Raw genomic sequence first — 21,834 nt, 5'->3', positions numbered from 1 at the left:
AAAATAAAAAATTATGCCATGAATTAAGAAGTCCTGTTAGTGGTTACCTTTGGAAACCTGTGACTAGAAGAGGATTCACAGGAAACTTCTGATTTATTCATGATGTTCTAGTTTTCACCTGGGATCTGATCTCAGTGTGTGAAAATTTGAGTTGAATATTTGCTCCTCTGCATATGTGTTATGCTCAAGTTTTAAAAGGTAATTTTGTATGATTCTAAATTTATAGAAAATATAAAATACAGAAATACATAGGAAACATAGAAAGAGTTATATAGGGTTAAAAAAAAAGATGCTATGAGGGATTGAAATGGCAGAGCATTAAGTAAAGGAAGTTCAGTTGAAGAGGAAGTATATTTTCAGAAATGTACATTTGTTAAAGAACTCATGTCTAAAATATATATATATAAAAACCTCTCACAATTCTAAGGAAAAAGACAACTCCTCCCTCAAATAGCCAAAGACTTGAACAGGCTCTTGACAAATGAGGAAACCCTCATTCCAATAAACACACAGAAGATGTTCAATTCATTAGTCATCAGAAAAATAGATATTAAAGTCACCATGAGATTCCACTACACACATTTGCCAAAACAGTTCAAATGAAAACAAACACCAGTACCAAAAGGCAGCAAGGCTGCAGAGCAAGAGGAAATATTGTACATTGCTGGTGCGAATGGAAATTGGTTAAAAAATATGGAAAAATATTTAGTACTACCTAGTAAAGATGATATACACAATCTTATCACCAGCAATTCTGCTGGTAGACATATGCCCCACAGAAATATTCAGTTTTGACATATTCTGTAAAAACATATGCAAGAAAGTTCATAGAAAAATTATTTGGATTAAGCCAAAACCAAGGGCATTATTATTAAAGGGGATCAATAATATGTGAATAAAGTATTACATAGTAATGAGAAGGAACAAACTATTATGTCAAGTGAAATCAGATACATTTCTCTAGATGTAATGAGCAAAAGAATATATTCTTCATTATTACATTTAAATGAATTGCAGAAGACAGACACATCTACTTAACAAGGTCATGATTGAGAATAAGTAGGGTAAGGCCTCTGGGGTGCTGGCTGGATAGGTGTGCTCTTCATACTTTGTTCAATTTCCTGAACATGGAGAGTGTTCCAACAAGGATTTTAAAAAATTTTTTATTATAATTTATTTACAATGTTCTGTCAATTTCTACTGTACAGAAAATTAACCCAGTCATACATATATGTACATATTGTCTCACATTATCCTCCATCATGTTCCATCACAAATGATTAGATGTATAGTTCCCTGTGCTATATAGCAGGATCTCATTGCTCGTCCACTCCAAATGCTAGAGTTTTCATCTACTAACCCAAGACTCCCAATCCATCCCACTCCCTCTCCCTCCCCCCGGAAAACACCAGTCAATCCTACATGTCCATGATATTTTCTATTTTGTAGATAGATCATTTGTACCATATTTTAAACTCCATGTGTAAGTGATATCATATGGTGTCTTTCTCTTTTTGACTTACTTCACTCGTTATGAGAGTCTCTAGTTCCCTCCGTGTTGCTGCAAATGGCATTATTTTGTCCTTTTTATATCTGAGTAGTAATCTATTCCATTGTATATATGTACCACATCTTCCTAATCTATTCATCCATCGATGGGCATTTTGGGTTGTTTTCATGTCTTGGCTATTATGAATAGTGCCGCAATAAATATACGGGTGCGTGTATTTTTTTCAATGAAATTTTTGTCCAGATATATGCCCAGGAGTGGGGTTGCTGTGTCTTATGGTAGTTCTATTTTTAGTTTTCTGAGGTATTTCCATACTGTTTTCCATAGTGATTGTACCAAATTACATTCCCACCAACAGTGTAGGAGGGTTCCCTTTTCTCCACATCCTCTCCAGCATTTGTTTTCCCCTGACTTGTTAATGATGGCCACTCTAACTGGTGTGAGGTGGTACCTCATTGTAGTTTTGAGTTCATTTCTCTAATAATTAGTGATGTTGAGCATTTTTTCATATGCCTGCTGGCCATCTATCTGTATGTTTTCTTTGGAGAAATGTCTATTTAGGTCTTCTGTCCATTTTTCAATTGGGTTATTTTTTTTTTTTTGTCCAGGTGTATGAATTGTTTGTATATTTTGGAGAGTAAACCTTTGTTGGTTGAGTTACTTGCAAAAATTTTCTCCCATTCTGTGGGTTGACTTTTTGTTTTCTTAATTATTTCTTTGCTGTGCAGAAACTTTTGAGTTTAATTAGGTCACATTGGTTTATCTGTGTCTTTATTGTCTTTATTCTAGGAAGTGTATCAAACATGATGTTGCTGTGATTTATGTCAAAGAGTGTTCTGCCTATGTTTTCCCCTAGGAGTTTTATAGTATCTGGTCTTACATTTAGGTCTTTAATCCATTTTGAGTTTATTTTTTTGTATGGTGTTAGACAGTGTTCTAATTTCATTCTCTTACATGCAGTTGTCCAGTTTTCTCAGCACCTTTTATTGAAGAGACTATCTTTCTTCTACCATATGTTCTTGCCTCCTTTGTCATAGATTAATTGACCATAGGTGTTTGGGTTTATTTCTGGGCTTTTTATCCTGTTCCCTTCATCTGTATTTCTGTTTTATTGCCAGTACCATACCATCTTGATGACTGTAGCTTTGTAGTAGAGTCTGAAGTCAGGGAACCTGATTCCTCCAGTTCCATTTCTTCTATTCAATGTTCCTTTGGCTATTTGAGGTCTTTTGTTTTTTCATACAAATTTTAAAATATTTTGTTTTAGTTATGTAAAGAGTATCATTGGTTGTTTGTTAGGGATTGCATTGAACCTTTAGATCACCTTAGGTAGTATTGCCATTTTGACTATATTAATTCTTCTAATCAAGAGCATGGTATATTTTTCTGTCTATTTGTGTTTTCTTTGATTTCTTTCATTAATGTCTCATAGTTTTCAGAATACAGGTCTTTTGTCTCTTTGGGTAGGTTTATTCCTAGGTATTTTATTCTTTTTGATGCAGTGGTAAATAGGATAGGGGATTGTTTTTTTTGCATTTTTTAATTGGTATTTCGGATCTTTTTTCTTCCCTTCCTCTTTTTGTTGTCTTTTCTTGTGATTTCCTACCCAGGTTTAGTGTCATTGTTTGTCTTGTTTTTTCTTTTTAATTTGTGTGACCATTATAGTTATTTGACTAGTGGTTCCTCTTATATTTTGATGTATCCATCTATGTGTGTGCAGAATTGTTTCGTCTTCCTGGTCTCCTTAATTTCAAATGCATTTTTAATGTTCTGCATTTGTCCTCTCCTCTTCTCATGCTTGCTAGTTTAAATATCATATTTGTCAATGGGTGATTTCCTACTTTTAAATTATCTTTGCCTTTTACCAGTGAGCCTCTTCATTTTTAATATTCTTGTTTCTAATTGTGGCTTTTCCTTTTATGCTTAGAGGAGTTCCTTTAGTAGTTGATGTAGAGCTGGTTTGGAGGTGCTGAATTCTCTTAGCCTTTGCTTGTATATGAAGCTTTTGATCTCTCCATCAAATTTGAATGAGAGATTTGCTGGGTTGAGTATTCTTTACTCCAGGTTCCTTCTCTTCATCACTTCAAATACATTTTGCCACTCCCTTCTGGATTTTCTGCTCTTATCCTTTTGAGAATTCCCTTATATGTAATTTGTTGCTTCTACCTTGTGGCCCTTAATATTTTTTCTTTGAACTTAATTTTTGTCAGTTTGATTAGTATGCATCTTGCTGTATTTGTTCTGGGGTTTATTTTGTACAGAATTATCTATGCTTCTTCCACTTGAGTGAATGTTTCCTTTCCCATATTTGGGAAATTTTCAGTTATAATCTCTTCAAATATTTTCTCTGGTCCTTTTTCTTTCTCTTCTCCTACTGGAACCCCTACGATGTGAATGTTGGCACATTTAATGTTGTCCGAGATGTCTCTTAGATTCCCCTCTGTGTTTTTCATTCTTTTGTTCTTTATTCTTTTCTGTAGCAGTGATTTCTACCACTCTGTCTTACACCTCATTTATTCATTCTTCTGCCTCTGTTAACCTGCTATTTGTTCCTTTAGATTATTTTTCATTTCAGCTATTGCAGTATTCCTTTTTCTCCTCAAATCCTCTAGCTCTTTGTTAAACATTTCTTTTAAGTTCTCAGTCTCTCTCTCCATTCTTTTTCCAAGATCTTGGATCTCTTTTACTATCATCACTCTGAATTATTTTTCAGGTAAATTGCCTATCTCCTCATTCTTTGTAGTTTTTGTATGTTTTTGTCTTGTTCCTTTGTATGAAAGCTGCCTCTTTGATGTCTCATAGTGTCTACCTTTCCATTCATTGTCCCCTTGACAGTTGGTATGTAAATGTTGAAGCAGGTGCCCCCCCCCCAGTCCTGGAATTCTCAGGGGCAGTAGAGGTTCATGTGTACCTGTTTGCTGGGTAGGTTTTAGGGACTGTTCTCTGTAGACATACGAACAGGTTCCACTCTTCTGCTGGCACTCTCCTTGCTTGGCTGCTCTAAGGATCTCTCTCTAAAGCCTCATGGGTGGGGCTTCTCCCTAATTGTTGCTCACAGGCTCTCTCTGTAGCTATAGGTTGTGTGTTTCTGGTGGTCCCTCCCCTTGCCTTGCTGCTAGTAGGAGTGCTCTCTGTAGCCCTGAAGATTGGAATGCCGGTTAATGGGCCTTCCCTGGCTCCTTTGGTGTGGAAATTCTGCCACTGATGTGAGCCTTCACAGGGCCACTGGCTGGGCTTTCGCCAGTTGGGCAGCCCACAGCTCCATTAGAGAGCAGGCACCGGCAGCCCTCTCAGGGGCATTGGTACTATTGCCAGCAGCTTTTCTGGTTCTGCTTTGCTGGCCCAAGCCTCTGCAGATTCTCTGGGCAAAGCCAAGGTGCCTGTGTTTTTCCTGACCAACAGGGAGAAGACACCAGCTGCCTTCTCATGGGAACAGGCGCTGCTGCACTGGCACAAGCCTCTGTAGATTCTCTGGGTGGAGCCAAGGCACCTGTGATTTCCCTGATTGGCAGGGAGTAGGCTCCAGTGGCCCTCTCATGGGAATGTGTGCAGCCTCTCTGGGCAGAGCTGAGACACCTGTGTTTTCCTTGGTCAAGCAGGCCATTGCTTTTGCAGAAAGTGGGCACTGCTGCCAGCAGTTTTTATGGTGCTGCCTTGCCGGTCTGAGCCCCTGCAGATTCTCTGGGTGAAGCCAACGCATATGTGTTTTCCCTGATCTCTCAGAGGATGAATGCCGCTACCACCAGCAGCTCTTCTGGCACAGGTTAGGCTCCACTAGCATGGGGCCCCCCTGCCTGCAGGAATCAGGAACTTGTGTTATTCCCCCAGGCAGTTACTCTACCTGCTCCAAGAATTCTGTAGCTCTAAGGATGGAGCTGCTTCCCAGCCATTGCTAGGCAGCCGCTATGGCCAAGTGTTTCCAGAGCTGAGGCAGGCAGTGTCATGCAGCTTGAGAAAGTTGGTATAGGGAGCAAGGCTGTAGTGGTGGACCCCACCCCTTCCTTTCAGCACCCCCAAACAATGGTGTCTAGTCTCTAAGCCCGACTGGGTTTCCTCCACTTAGAAGCTCTCCATTGTGGTCACCCTATGCTCTAGTTCCTCTAGGCTGTTTCCACACAGCCAACCTAGTTTTTTTCCCCATGTAGCTGGCCCCAGCTCCCTCTTTGGGTTTGATCACTAAGGCCAAAGTTTTAGTTCCCAACACCTGCTGACACCTGCTTATGGTTGTCCATTGCCCATAGCAATGACTGTTTGTGGAGCCCTATCTCCTTCTTAACTGCCTCAGATCATTTATCTAGAGTTCCTCCTCCATTTTTGGCTGGTCTCATCCCTGGTGGGAGAACTTCCATGGGTGCAGGAGCTATTCCTCTTTCCAGCTCCCCCCTGGGAGAGCAGGTCCCATCTCATTTCCTTTTGCTTCTTTTTCTCCTGTCCTTCCTCTTCTTTCTTCTTTCTTTTGGTTTTGTAATGTTTTTCTTGTTCTATCATAATCTTGAGGACTTTTGCCTGTTTTTTTGCAAATTTTCTGTACGAATAGTTCCACATAGAGTTTTATTTTCAATGTATTTGTGGAAGTAGATGAGCCTTATGTCCTGTTATACTCTGCCATCTTAGACCTTCCCCCACCCCAGGTTTTTTGAAAAGTAAATACCTGTGTGGGAGCAAACGCACACACACAAAGTTAAAAGACAAGTCATGAACTGAAAGATCATATTAATACATGTAATAAGCCACAATGCAATATTCACAACATATGAAGAATTCTTAAAATCAATAGGAAAAAGACAACTAAAATATGCCAAATATGTAAATGGGCAATTCACAGAAGGTAACCAAAGGAGCCAAAAACATATTAAAGAATATTCAATCTTCCTAGCTATCAGGGAAATGTGAATTAATACTATGATATCTTTTTATACTGGTCAGATTGGCAAGAAAATGAAAATGCCAAGAGAATGCAAAACGAAGATAACAGGGCAATGAGAAGCTTTCATAAATTACTGGTATCTTAGCTTGAGCTGCTATAATAAAATACTATAGACTGGATGGCTTAGACAACAGATATTTATTTCTCACAGCTGGAAGGCCAAGATCAAAGTATTGACTTAGTTCTTGGTGAAGGCCAACTTTCTGGTTCACAGACAGCCTCTATCGTTCTGGTCATTTGCATGACCTTTTCTTTGTGTGTGGGTATTCTCATAGCTCTTCCTATTCTCATAATCCCATATAGTGAGGGCACTACTTCCATGACCTAATCTATACCTAATTACTTCCCAAAGGCTGCACCCCAAATACTATTATACAGAGAGTTAAGGCTTCAACATATGAATTTGGGGGGGAATATAAACATTCAGCTTCTAATAGCTTGTTGGAGAATAAATTGATATCACCGCCTGGTAGAACAATTCAGTTATATTTAGCAAAGTTGAAGATATGCAGGTCTGTTTATTCATTCCATAGCTCCACCCTTAGACCACTATGCTAGAGAAACACTCATACCTGGGTAGAAAAAAACATAAAATGTTATTAAATACGCCAAGGAATAAGTGACTGGAAACAATGAAAACGTTTATCAGTAGAAAAGATTAATTATGATAGAGTAAAATCCCTCTACAACAATAAATGAGGTCCAAATATTCAGCCAGGTAAAATGAGGCCACTAAGCTAGGAGGTCTTGCAGTTCCTGGGATCTATTGTCCAGTTTGGCAGTGCATGCTGGAGCTGTCTAATCCAGTTTAAAAATCAATAAGAGGGACTCTAATTCCTATGTTTGGAGAGGAATTCAGGAGAGTGGCCACTCTATTGAGGTTTTCCTAGTTAGCTGTCACCTTTTATGAGGACCATATTCAAGGAAATTAGGCTGAAGGAATTCTGGAGACAACAGGGAACATTCTGGTCTTATTCTTCAAAGGTAAATCCCATTTTACCTGAATTTCACAATTGCTCCATGGTCTCAGTGTATATTAATTAAACAGAACATTATACAACAATTAAAATATCGAATTGGAGCTATAACTGCCTATGTGGAAATGTCTCAAAAACATAAATTTGAGTGAAATAGAAGCTGCCAAATAATAGAAACTGTTACATTTGATACAGTTCAACCCAAATTCTAAAACTCAAAGAATAATGTTGTATTTTGTTTATTGATACATCATCTATAATAAAATTTAAAACAATAATGGAAGGATACATACTAGCTTCAGAATTTTGATAATAAGATCAGGGTCATGTATAAAAAAAATTTCAATTGTACTTGATTACATGTTATTTCTTTTAGAAAATCAGATGCCAGTAAAGTTTGTTGGTCCATATGAGGATTATGTGTAGGTTCATGGTATTATTTTGTGTACTGAAAATATTATGAAATTAAAAACATAATCAGAAAAAAAATTATTGCTTCAATCCAACACTCCTCCTCGTTTGATCATGAAGGAAACTAAGACCCAAAAAGTAAAGTTTTCCCACAATCTGTATTTTAGTTTCTGTTATTCTTTGAGGACATGTCACATGTATGCATTTTAAAAGCAGCTATCATTTGTTAGGTGTTCATTGTATAAAGGGTAGTTTGATAAGTACTTATGTCCATGATTTTGCTTAATCTTTCAAAAAGCCACACTCTTATAAAACACATATTTTATTTTATAGTTGAAAAAAGAGACCAAGATATTAAAGTGTTACAATTTGACCAAAGTTATCAACTAAGTATTATCTACATAATTACAGAGCAGTGTTGCATCATGACTAGGCCCTAGGATATTTTACCTTTGTGGGCTCCTTCAGTAAAAATATTATAGGTCATGTATTACAAATGCATTGGTCTAGAATATACTAATTTTTTTTCTTGTGATAAATCTCTGGCCAAACTGACCAAGAAATAAAAAGAGAATATATAAATTAAAAACATCAGGAAAGAAACAGGGATATCACTATGATCTTACAGAAATTAAAATAATAATAAAGGAATATAGCAAGTAACTCTAATCCCATAGATTCAACAATGTACATTAAATGGACCATTTCCATGAAATTCTCAAACTACTGAAAATCACTCAAGAAGAAGTAGATTAACTGTATTACAGACTGTGATAGGGCTCTATAGCTATCAAAAAAATTGAGTACATAGTTAACCACCCTCCAACAAAAAAAGCTCTAGCCCCAGTTGGTTTCATGAGCTAACTCTGTCAAATATTTAAGAAAAAATACTACCAATTGTATAAACATATCTGAAAGTAGAAGATGAGGGATTATCTCCAAAAATCATTTCATAAGGCTGAAATACTCTGATGCTCAAATCAAATAAAGACATCACAAGGAAAGAAAAACTAAAGATCAATGCCTATCATGAACATGGATACAATAATTCTTAGCAAAATATTAGGAGATCAAATTAAATTAAAATATTAGCCTTGTTTGGTGTAAGTCCCTTATGGTCACTGTTTTAAATAGTCAAATATATTTTAAAAATAAAAATAAATAAATAAATATTGGTCTTCTCTACTTATCCACTTGCCATTTCTGATATTTTTAGTTCCGCATTTAGACCCAAGATTCTGACTTGTTTCATTTTATTTCTATCTGGAAAACTTTCTTTGGCAGGTCTTGAAATACATATCTGATGACAGTAAATTCTCTCAGCTTTTATATTTATCAGAAAAATGTCTATATTTTACTTTCATTTTTGAAACGTATTTCCACTGGATATTGAATTCTGAAATTGACAGTTCTTTTTGTTTCGTACTTGCATAATTTGAAGATATCATTCCTTTGTATTTTGGCTTGCATTGTTTCTGTGAAGAATTAGCTATTAATCTTATTGTTCACCCATATGTGATAAGTCTCCCCACCTCCTACCACCAGGTCATTTATTCTCTTTTTCTCACATTATCATGCTCTATCATAAGTGACTAGACATAGTTCCCAGTGCTACTCAGCAGGCTCTCATTGCTAATTCATTCCAAAGGCAATAGTTTGCATCTATTAACCCCAAGCTCTCCATCCACCCCACTCCTTCCCCCTCCCCCTTGGCAAACACAAGTCTATTCTCCAAGTCCATGATTTTCTTTTCTGTGGAAAGGTTAATTTGTGCCACATATTAGATTCCAGATATAAGTGATATCACATGTTATTTGTCTTTCTCTTTCTGACTTACTTCACTCAGTATGAGAGTCTCTAGTTCCATCCATGTTGCTGCAAATGGGATTATTTTGTTCTTTTTTATGGCTGAATAGTATTCCATTGTGTATATATACCACATCTTCCAAAAATTTATATGGAACCACAAAAGACCAAGAATTGCCAAAGCAACCCTGAAGAATAAAAACCAAGCAGGAGGCATAACTCTCCCAGACTTCAGACAATATTACATAGCCACAGTCATAAAGACAGTGTGGTTCTGGTACCAAAACAGACAGACAGACCAATGGAACAGAATAGAGAAACCAGAAATAAACCCAGACACCTTTGGTCAATTAATCACTGACAAAGGAGGCAAGAACATAAAATGGAAAGAGACAGTCTTTTCAGCAAGCATTGTTGGGAAACCTGGACAGCTGCATGCAAATCAATGAAACTGGAACACACCCTCACACCATGCATGAAAATAAACTCAAAATGGCTGAAAGACTTAAATATAAGACAAGACACCATCAAACTCCTAGAAGAGAACATGGGCAAAACATTCTCTGACATCAGCCTTACAAATGTTTTCTCAGGTCAGTCTCCCAAAGCAACAGAAATAAAAGCAAAAAATAAACAAATGGGAACTAATCAAACTGATGAGTTTTGCACAGCAAAGGAAACCAAAAAGAAAACAAAATCACAATTTACAGAATGGGAGAAAATAGTTTCAAATGATGCAACTGACAAGGGCTTAGTCTCTAGGATATACAGACAACTTATACAACTCAACAGCAAAAAAGCCAACAACCCAATGGAAAAACAGGCAAAAGGCCTGAATAGACATTTTTCCAAGGAAGATGTACAGATCACCAAGTCGTTTATAACTTTACTTTTCTTTGGGGATTTTTCTCTTCGTTTTTCAGCAATTTAAATATCTTGCAAATAAGTGGTTGTCAGCATATTTTTTCTGCTTGGGATTTGCTAGTTTTTTTACATTTAAGATTTGCTGTTTTTATCAAATTTGAAATGTTGTTATATAAAAATATACTTTTCAGATATTATTCTGTTTCATTATGTCTCTGAGACTGATTACAGGTATATTGCACTGCTTGATATTTCCTCACAGTGATGTTCTGGTCTTTTTTATTTCAGTCTCTTCCCTTTGTGCTTCATTCTGGGCATTTTAAAAATTGGGCTATCATCAAGTTCACTGAGCCTTTCTTCTACAGTGGTCATTCTGATGTTTAATCCATTTAATGTATTTTATAGTTTATATTTTCATTTTAAGTTATAATCTTTTTGAGTTAATTTTTGTGAAAGTGCAAGTTACTGTCAAGGTTCATGTTTCTTACCTACGTGTAATTACTTAAACACGATTTTCTCCCACAGTTGGCCATATTAATGTAAGTCTGTTTATGGACTCTATTTGGTTCTATTGATCTATGTATCTAACTCTCTATCAAAACTGCACTCTCCTAATTACTGTAACTATGTAATAAATCTTAAAATCAAATAGTAGGATTCCTCCTATTTTCTTCTTCTTTTTCAAAATAGTTTTCAGCTATTCTAATTTTTTGATATATCATATACATTTTAGAGTCACTTTATCTGCAACTATCTTGCTGGAATTTTTATAGAAATTCCATATAAACTTGGGGAGAATTAACACCTTTATTGTTTTTTTTTTCTATCAATAATCATGGTTTTTCTTTCCATTTATTTAGGTTTTCTCTTACTTCCTTAGTCTTTTGCAGTTTTCAGCATATGTATCCTGTACATATTTCATTATGTCTACATGTTAAGTATTTTATTTGTTCAGGGGTACTGTAAATGCAATTGTGTTTTAAATATTAATTTCTTATTGTTAATATTAGTATATAGAAATGTTTTTTGATACACTAACAACAAACTATCTAAAAGGAAATTCAGAAAACAATCCCTTTCACAACAGCACAAAAAGAACAAAATATTTAGAAATAAACTTAACTAAGAATGTAGAGGATTCGAATACTAAAAACTACAAATAAGTTAAAGAAGACACAAACAAATGGAAAGACATCATGTGTTCATGGATTAGAAGGCTTAATATTGGTAATCTGTCCATACTACCCAAAGACATTTACAAAACTGCAGATGCAATTCCTATCAAACTCTCAATGAGATTTTTTATAGAAATTGTGGCATTATTCACAGCCACCAAGATATGGAAAAAACCTGAATGTCCATTGACAGAAAAATGGATATAGAAGATATGGTATGTGCATACAATGAAACACAATTTGGCCTTAAAAATTAAGGAAATTCTTCAACATACAATAGAATGGTTGAAGCTTGAGGATATCATACTGAAATAAACCAGTCATAGAAAGACAAATACCTCACAATTACATTTATATGAGGAAACTAAAACAGTCAATTCATAGAATTAGAGAGTGAAATAGTGATTTTCAGGATTGGGGAAGAGGGAAATGGGGAGTTACTAATCAATGGGAAAAGTTTTAATTAAGCAAAATGAATTATTTCTAGAGATTTGCTCTGAAACATTGCATCTATAGTCAACAATACAAGACTGCATTGTATATCTAAAAAGTAAAAAGATAGATCTCACACTGTGTTCTTACTACAATGTAATAATTTTTTTGGTCTTTTTTGTCTTTTTTAGGGCCTCATGCATGGCATACGGAGGTTCCCAGGCAAGGAGTCGAATCAGAGCTGCAGCTGCTGGCCTATGCCACAGCCACAGCAACGTGAGATCTGAGCCCCATCTGTGATGTATACCACAGCTCATGGCAGCACCAGATCCTTAACCCGCAGAGCAAGGCCAGGAACCAAACCTGTGTCCTCGTGGATCCTAGTCAGACTTGTTAACCATTGAGCCATTATGGGAACTCCATAATAAATTTTTTAAGTTAAATTGAAAAAATCAAACCTATATTGTCATCGTAGAGTAAGATCTTATGATAAATTTTATTAAATTGAAGGACAAGTTAGAAAAAAGGAAAAGAAAGAAATATGTTTGAGGAAGTTCCTGTTGTGGCTCAGTGGTTAACGAACCCAACAAGGACGTGGGTTCAATTCCTGGCCTTGCTCTGTGGGTTAAGGGTCTGGTGTTGCAATGAGCTATGGTGTAGGTCACAGACATGGCTGGTATCCTGCATTGCTGTGGCTGTGGCATAGGCTAGCAGCTATAGCTCCGATTAGACCCCTAGCCCTTGAAACTCCATATGCCTCAGATGCTGCCCTAAAAATATAAAAAGACAAAAAAAAAAAAAAAAAAAAGGAAAGAAAAGAAAAGAAATATTCTTGATCTGTGTGCTGATGTTGTGTCCCATCACCTTATTAAACTTATTAGATCTGGGACTAGAATTTGGGTTGTTTTTTATAGATTCTTTGAGGATTTTTTTTTTTATGTACACTCTCATGTCACTTGTAAACAGAGACAGTTTTATTTCCTCTTTTCTAATTAGCTTGTCTTTTGTTTCCTTTTCTTGCCCTATAGTACTGCTTAAATATGAAAAGAAATGTATATATGTATAACTGATTTACTTTGCTGTATACCCTATATTAACACGACTTTGTAAGTCAACTATACTGCAACAATTTTTTAAAAATAAATAATTAAATAAAAATAAAAACTTTCAGTACTATGTTGAATAGAAGTAATGAGTGCAGAGATCCTTTGCTTTTTCCCAATCTTGTAGGGGATGCGTTCAGCCTTTTATCACTGATGATGTTAGTTATAGCTTTTTAGTAGATGTCCTTCAGCAGTTTAAGGAAGTTTCCTCTTATTCATAGCTTTGACAGTTTCCATCATGAATGGGTGTTGAATTTTGTTGAGTGTGGGGGAGGGGTTTGCACCAATTGATATCTGATCATGTGGTCTTTCTTATTCAAACTGTTAATATATATAAATTTCATTTATTTAAACTAAAATCCAAATATATATGTTGGATTATATTGCTAAATTATTTATTTATTTGTCTTTAATTTTTTTTTATGTTTTTGCTTTTTAGGGCTGCACCCACAGCATGTGGACGTCCCCAGGCTAAGGGTCGAATCGGAGCTACAGCTGCCGACCTCCACCACAAACACAGCAAAGTGGGATCTGCCAAGTCTGCGACATATACCACTGCTCACAGCAATGCCAGATCCTTAACCCACTGAGCAAGAGGAGGGATCAAACCCTCAACCTCACGGTTCCTAGTCAGATTTGTTCCTGCTGTACCATGATGGGAACATCTGATAAATTTTTTAAAACTCTTTTTTTTTTTTCTTTTTAGGGCTGCACCCATGGAATATGGATGTTCCCAGGCTAGGGGTCCAATCAGAGCTACAGCTGCCAGCCTACACCACAGCCACAGCAACACCAGATCTGAGCCACATTTGTGACCTACACCACAGCTCACAGCAATGCCGGATCCTTAACCCACTGAGTGAGGCCAAGGATCAAAACCACATCCTGTTGGATACTAGTTAGGTTTGTTTCCACTATGCCACAACAGGGAAATCCAGATTTTTAAAAAATCTGAGCCACCCCTGCATTCTGGAAATGAACTCATATTTTTATTGATGGATTCAATTTTTAATTTTTTTTATTTTTCGAGAATATTTGTATCTATGATAATGAGGGATATTTATTTGTGGGTTTGCTTGTTTTCTTTGTTTTAGTGCTATCTATATCTGGTTTTAGTGTTAAGATTATGCTGATCTCATAAAATATGTTGAGTTTTCCCTCCTATCGTCTAAAGGAGATAGTGTGGAATTCGTATTATTTCTTTAAATGTTTGGTGGAATTCGTCAGTAAAATCAGATGGACCTGGAAATTTCCTTTTTAGCCCTCTAACATGTATTTAAAAAAAAATAGCTACTGTATTTTCCAGCTCTAGAATTTCTATTTTGGCTCTTTTTTAAAAAAAATAATTTTCAAATCTCTCTTGGGATTCTTGACTCTTCATCTACTTTCTTCATCTTTTACCACACATCCTCAAACATGGTTAAAATGGTATAAAAATCCTCATCTGCTTGTTGCAACATCTGGTTCATCTGTGGGTCAGTTTCTGTTGAGTTTTTTGATGATGGATATATTTATCTAACTTCTCGATAAGGCTCATAATATTGTATTGTAAGAAATTGTATATGTAATTATAGTGGAGATTGAATTATACCCCTATTTTGTTTGGTTTATCCCAGAGATTGTAAACTCTTTTCTATATGGGACAGCTAAAGTTGAGAAAGTGATTGTTTACATTGTACCATGTGATAAGTTGATCTGGGGTTGATCCTCAGCATTAAAAAGTCGAACACATTTCTTGCTATCTCAACTCCCAATTTCCAGCTCTGCTGCAGTAGGCACTGATGATTAAGGGTTAGTCTCCTCTTTTCAGTGTTTGATTCTGAAGCCAAGAGGGGGTTGGGCTGCAAAATCACCCTTGGTTTGGACAGTTTCAGGCCTACTTCAAACTGCTAGAGGGTATACAAGTTCTTATTTTGAACTGCTTGAGAGTATACAAGTTCTTACCAGTTTTTGGTCTGCTTTCCCTGTCATTTTTGCAGCAAAATTTGGTGGTGTTCTGGGAGAAAAATCCTTATTTCAAGCAAACTATTAGTGTTTGTAGGGTTTTCCTGATTCTAACCTGTACCCTCTGCTCCCATTACTGCCATTAGCTCCACCAGTTTTTCTGGACTGAATAAAATAAAAAGCTTTCATTGCCTCTTGCTTGTACCCAGATTCAACAATTTACCCTCCTCCCAGCAGCTGCTACAACTTGCTGCTCATCTGTGACATACTCTCTCTGTAAGTCAGCTCAAGGCTTCCTTACATACACTCTTTTAGGGCTGCACCTGGAGCATATGGAAGTTCCCAGGCTAGAGCTCACAGCAATGGGAGATCCTTCACCCACTGAGCGAGGCCAAGGATCAAACCTCTGTCCTCATGGTTACTAGTTAGATTCGTTGAGCCACTATGGGAACTCCCACACACTACATCCTCTTTGAGAGTCTGATAGATAATGTGATGTTTAATATTATGTATCAACTTGACTAGGCCAGAGGGTGCCCACCTATTTGGTCATTGTTCTAGGTGTGTCTAGGTGCCCTCATATTTGGTCAAACATTGTTCTAGGTGTGTCTGTGAAGATGTTTTGAATGAGAGTACATTTGAATCCACAGACTGAGTAACATATATTGCCCTCCCTCCTGGGTGGCCTGCATCCAATTAATGAAGGCCTGAAAAGGAAAGGTTTGCTTCCACCTGGGGTCAGAGGGAACTTCTACTGCTGCACTGCTATAAGCTAGGACCTCAGTCTTTTCTGGCCTTCAGACTTGAACTGAAACACTGGCTCTTCTTGGGTCTCAGGACTATCAACTTTCATATTGGTAACACACATAAGCTCTCATGGGTCTCCAGCTTGCCAACTGCAGATCTTGGGACTTCTCAGCTCTATAATCATGTGAGCTGATTCCTTGTTATATAAGGAACACATACATACATATATGTGTGTGTGTGTATGTGTGTCTGTGTGTGTCTGTTCCTTAGATACGGCACACCCATACCTTCAAGATATTGCTGGTTCAGTTCCAGACCACTGCAATAAAGTGAATATTACAATAAAGTGAATCACATGATGATTTTTTTTTGGTTTCCCCATACATATAAAAGTTATGTTTACCCTATATTATTGTGTTTAGTAGCAAGGAGTTGGATCAGATGACTTCGGAAGTTTCTTCTCATTGCAGGAAGCTCTGAGTTCCTGACAATTCAAGTTTTCTGCAAGCAGTATCAAGAACTTTGCTACTAGTGTTCACTAAAAATCAGAATGTATTAATTCCTTCCTTGGGTGTCAAAATGCAGGGTCACAGCTACCATTCTAAGTTAATAATTTGGTTTCAGCCTCTGGTTCCTACACATAGTATGATACTTCCACATACCCTCTGTGTCTTAGCTAAAGTATCACTTCCTTGGAGTTCTCTGGTAGCTCAGTGGGTTAAGAATCCAGAGTTGCAGAGTTGTCACTAGTTATAGCTATGGCATGTTTTCGATCCCTGGCCCAGGAATTTCTGCATGCCCCTCATACAGTGGGAATAAAAAAAAAAAAAAAAGGAAGAGGGAGAGATAGATGACAATCAGATGAAAAATGTGGTCCTGGATGGGATTTGGGGCCAAAACAAAACACAAAAAAACAAATAATAAAATTGAAAAATTAAATAATATGTCAATTCTTCATTCCTTGAACCCTATTTCTAAATTAGTTCCCCTTTATAGTTGATCTTTGTTGCCCTGACTTTTCTTCCACAACACTCCTCTCAATTTGGAATTACACTCTCTGGGCGTGTGATTATATGTGTAGTGTCTGACCCCCACTAACCTGCAAGACCGAGTAGGGATCCAGTCTGTTTTCTTCACCACTTGGTATGGTATGAAGGACCTACCTCAGTCCTTGACACAAGATCAGTTAAGTGCCGAAAGTATTTATTTGGTGGTAAATGATGCTTAATTGAGCAAGGAACCAGGGGAAGAGGAATTGTTAATCTCAAGTTACCAAGGGTGTTGCGTGACTGGCTTAGTTGGGAGAAGCCACAAAGAAAAGAGGAATTTCCCAAGGGCTGGCTCTTTTCATAGATTTCTCTATATTCTTGAATACCTAGAACTCTGGAATGCCAGAGCCAGGAACTTATCTGATGCTTCATTTGACAAAGAAGAAATCTGGAGCCTACCTAGAGGTGCAAGCTATGAATATGCAGGAATCCGTGGAGAGATAGGGAGCATTTTTAAGAGTTCCTTTCAGAAATATTTTGGAAAACACACATACACAAACAAAAACAGTACTCTCAAACTATCCAACGTAAGTTTGAAATTCATACTCAGCTGTTAATCCAAAAATGCCTGAAGATGGGAGAATGTCTGGGTGGGGAGGGAATGTGGAGCGAGGGACCGCCACTAGAAGCCCAGTCCCCACGGGTACAGTGTCTCTTCCACGTGCACAGAGTCCCTTGGGGCCAGGGCGCTGAAGGAGCCTGCAGGGCCTGCCCGTGCAGAGCTGAAATGCTGACAGCCTTCTGATTGCAACGGTCACCACAGTAACTTTCCGAAACCTCCCACGGCGGGGGTGGGGGAGGGGAAGCCAAAAATCCCCAATATAATTTAATTTCCAGGGTAAACATTTTCATGCAAAAATGGCCAAGGCTTTCCTCAAGACGAGACTGCCTTCTTTGGCATGACCACACTGCCCCCTTGAGCCTTCTGCGGAAGCCCTGCACAGAGCCGGCTCTAACTTTGCAAGCAATGTTCCAAAGCTCTGGCGGGAGAGGTGAGGATCCAGAGGAAGAGGGAGGAAACTGTAGCAGGTTTTCCATCTTAAGGGGGTTAAATACAAATAACCAAAGCATTAATTGTTAGGAGTGTTGGCTTGATCTGGAAAAAAATCTATGAGCCAAGTGCATGGTAAGTGGTAGAATCAGGGTTTCTCACTGGCCCATGTGAAAACTGAAAGGGTCACCCTGCTCCCATACTACTCCCTCCCCCGCCACCCCAGGATCTTCCTCTGTGCCTCAGCCCAGCCAATGGTAAGACTGCTCAGTATTAATTGTTTGCTAATGTCAGAGTCTGTGCTAAGCCCATTCTATCTATTTCCTTATTTAATGTCTCATAATCTGACAGGTGGAAGCTGCCGTTTTCTGGATCTGAGAGAGAACAAGGAAGAGGCTCTGGAAACTCAAGTCGTTTTCAGTAACCTCGTGAGCCTTAAATGGCTGAGCAGGGATTTGCGTCCAGCTCCATAGACTATGCTGTAAGTTCTGGGAAAGTCCAGTTGTTAGTTCTGCCTCTGCACTCCATGACTCCGAGCTGGTTACTTTCTATTTCTTGACCTTCCATCCTCCTTTCTGCAAAATGAAGGGATTATATTAGACCACCTCTATAAAGCTAGGGCATCGACAGCCTAACAAGAATTAGTTCAATGTATATTAGCAAGTTAGCTAACACTACTGAAAGGAGACATGAGAAAGGAATCAATGGTAGTGGTATATGGATGGGTGCCAGCTTTGCACAGGGCACAGTAATGGGGAACCTGGGAAAATCAGATGTAGGGTGGTGACTTAGAAAGAGGAGCTAGATGTATGTCCTATAATCACAGATTCCACCTGCTTCCTAATTTGAACACAAAGTGCCCTTGCACAGATATGACTGTTAGCTGTCTATCATAGATCAAGTGCAAACTGTTCTGCCATGCTACAATTTGATCATTTCCATTTATAGAACAAAATCCATTCTTGTTGGAATTGTGTTAAAGATGTGGGGATACGGTGTTTAAAAACTATGCAAGAAAATGAAATTGAAAAGCCATTTTTCTCCCCCACCCCATCCAATCGATCTGTCCACTAGGGGTTATGGGGAAGCAGTAAGACCCAGTAACTGCTCATAACGAGCTGCCAGGTTGGCGAAAATTGCTTCTTATAATAATGGTTATGACTTATTGAGTCTCATCTCTGGTACCAGCATTATTGAAATGATTGCTAAGAAGCTGCCAAGTTTTCATTCTTTTGCTGATGAGAAGCTAAGGTATAAGTTCACTTTAACTTTGCCCTCAAGAAAGTCTTAGTCTATAACATAAGACAACAAAAAGGGCAACAATTACATGACATGCTGGCCAAGAGAAAGGGTGCTGTGAGGTTCATCAACCCCAAGTTGCTTGGAAGAAAAAGAAAGGTTAGAAAAACTATTGTGAGGAAGTGATAAACTAGCCTAGTAGGTGAGAGTGGGAAGCACATTCTAGGCAGAGGAACTATAATGAGAAAAATACTTCTGCATGGAACAGTATGAATTATTCAGGGAATTGCATAAAGTTATTCTGGCAGCAGGGAGGATGCCTGTGGGTGAGCAACAGAAGATAAGTTTGGAGATGTACTTTGTAATATTTTATAAGCCATTTAGTTCATCTTAAAGGAATTTTATCCTAAAGGAACTTGGAAGCCACTGAAGGATTTCCTGCAATGCAATCATCCTTAAGTAAAATCAGAAAACATTTCAAAGACCTCAGTGCCCATGACCTAAAAGAAACAAAAGCGAGACTAAGAGAAATAATATTACAATGAGAATTAATACAATGAGTGTTTAAAATTCTTTAAGCTGTTGACAATTTCTGCATTTTGTCATTGTCGAATAGTATGTGTAATAGAATCTATATTTGATTTTTAGTGTGTTTATGGGGTGATGATAGCATCTATGAATCAGCTTCTTGGGTTTAGAACACTTTCTTACAAACGGTAAATGATTCCATCTTCTTTGTATCTTCTCCACTTTGACAGGATGTGGTCAAACATCAAGCATTTTTCCAGGGCTCATCTTATATATGTGTTTTCCCCACTTTGCAGTTAGCTGGTCAATCAAAACAATTCTTCCCAGGATTTTGGACTGGGTGGTCCTTTCTTTCACCCACTTGATCTATGAAATTCCAGTATAGATTTTCTAGTTTTCTCTTGGAAACAAAAGCCACTAGAGAATATCTTTGAAGAGTCTGAAATTCATAAAAAGGAGAGCAACATAAACTGAAAATAGAACCGGAAAACTTATTTGTTCTTTCCCTGGAGCCTTGTGCAGACAAGAAATTATGATGCAACCTCACTGGCTGACCATAAATTGTCCAATTTCTTCACGCCTCCAAGCTGACGCCAACCTGTCATCAGGATCTGGTCTTGATCTTTCCAGTCTGGTCCTTCACTTTTTAAACTAAAGGCTGGCTCTTTGCAGGCTCTTTCTGATTAACTTAGGATCTGGCTTTTTTCAGTCAAACTTCTGCCCTTTCAAGAACTGATCTAACAATGCTGGGTGTCCTGGGACTTGCAACAACTCTCAATGAAAGTCAGGCAATGGAAAAACCATGTAACTTAAACCAAACAGTTCCCATTTGTTCTGAGACTCTGGAGCCTCTCCTGGATAATACACGTTCCCACTTAGGTGTCACTTCACTGAGCACTTCCCTGATGACCTTATTTAAAAATGCAACCTGCTTCACCCCATGCCACTCGCTCCACCCTAATTCCTATATACCCTACCCACCCTTTTTCAGCCACACCCATGGCATATGGAAACTCGCAGGTCCAGGATCAAATCTGAGCCACATCTGTGACCTAAGCCACTGCTGCGGCAACACTGGATCCTTAACCTATTGTGCTGGGCTGGGGATTGAACTGGCAACTCCACAGAGACAAGCTGGATTATTAAGCTGCTGTGCCACAGCTGGAAGTTCCCCTTTGTACCCTTTTTATTGTAACATTTATTTTAGTTATTGCTTGTTTTCTTCCCCCATATGTGTATATGTATGTATAGTAAGAGATGTATAAATATACACATGCATACTCACTTCAATAGACAATTAGCTACATAGAGATGAAGATATAGGTAGACAGTAGGTAAGCAGGTAGAGATATGTTTGTGTTTATGTAGATGTAGAAGAAAAGATATAACAGGAGATAGAAAACATTAAAACAATGTTAACCAGAATGAGGAGCGCCATGTGTATATACTTCTAGACACAGTGGTTTCTGTAGATGTAATAAACATATCCAATATAGCAATTACTTACAGAATCCCAGAAGAGTGTTTGGAATTGGGACTCTTCCAGAAACTTCAGGCTGGTCTCTGGTGCTCATTACTTAGACCTCACCTGGGGTATGGTAGCCTCCTCCTTTCCTCGGATATCGGGCTGAGAACCAGAACCATCTATACTTAGACTACATACATCATCTTCCTTGGACAGGTGAACTGGAAAACTGGAGGGCTCCTCTCAGTGATGGTACCAAAGTGTTGCTTAGGGGCCTTTTATCACAGTCTCATCTCTAAGACTAACCCAGTAAAAATGTAAGCAAGTAAAAGCCATGGTGAGAAGTCAAATATTCTGGGACGTCTCCATGATTCCTCAGCACCACCCCAGTCTGCTCACCAGATGGCCACACTAAGACTCTCCTCAATGGAAATTCTAGAACCACAGTGCTCTTCTACTTTCACTGAATGACTCACAACCTACAAGGTAGTTTCCACTCTAGCAACCTCTGGAGCACTGACAACGCAAGTGCTTCAATAATCAGGGCACTTTGGAAGCTTGAATCCTGAAAGGAGGCCACAATTTAAATAAATTTCATTCCAGAAGTCTCTACATCTGTGATTTCTTTGTCACTCTCTTTCTCTGTCTTACCCACTCACATACGCA

This window comes from Sus scrofa, chromosome 12 (assembly GCF_000003025.6).
Source record: "Sus scrofa isolate TJ Tabasco breed Duroc chromosome 12, Sscrofa11.1, whole genome shotgun sequence".
In the NCBI taxonomy this organism is placed as follows: domain Eukaryota; kingdom Metazoa; phylum Chordata; class Mammalia; order Artiodactyla; family Suidae; genus Sus; species Sus scrofa.
Note: the sequence above shows the minus strand (reverse complement) of the source record.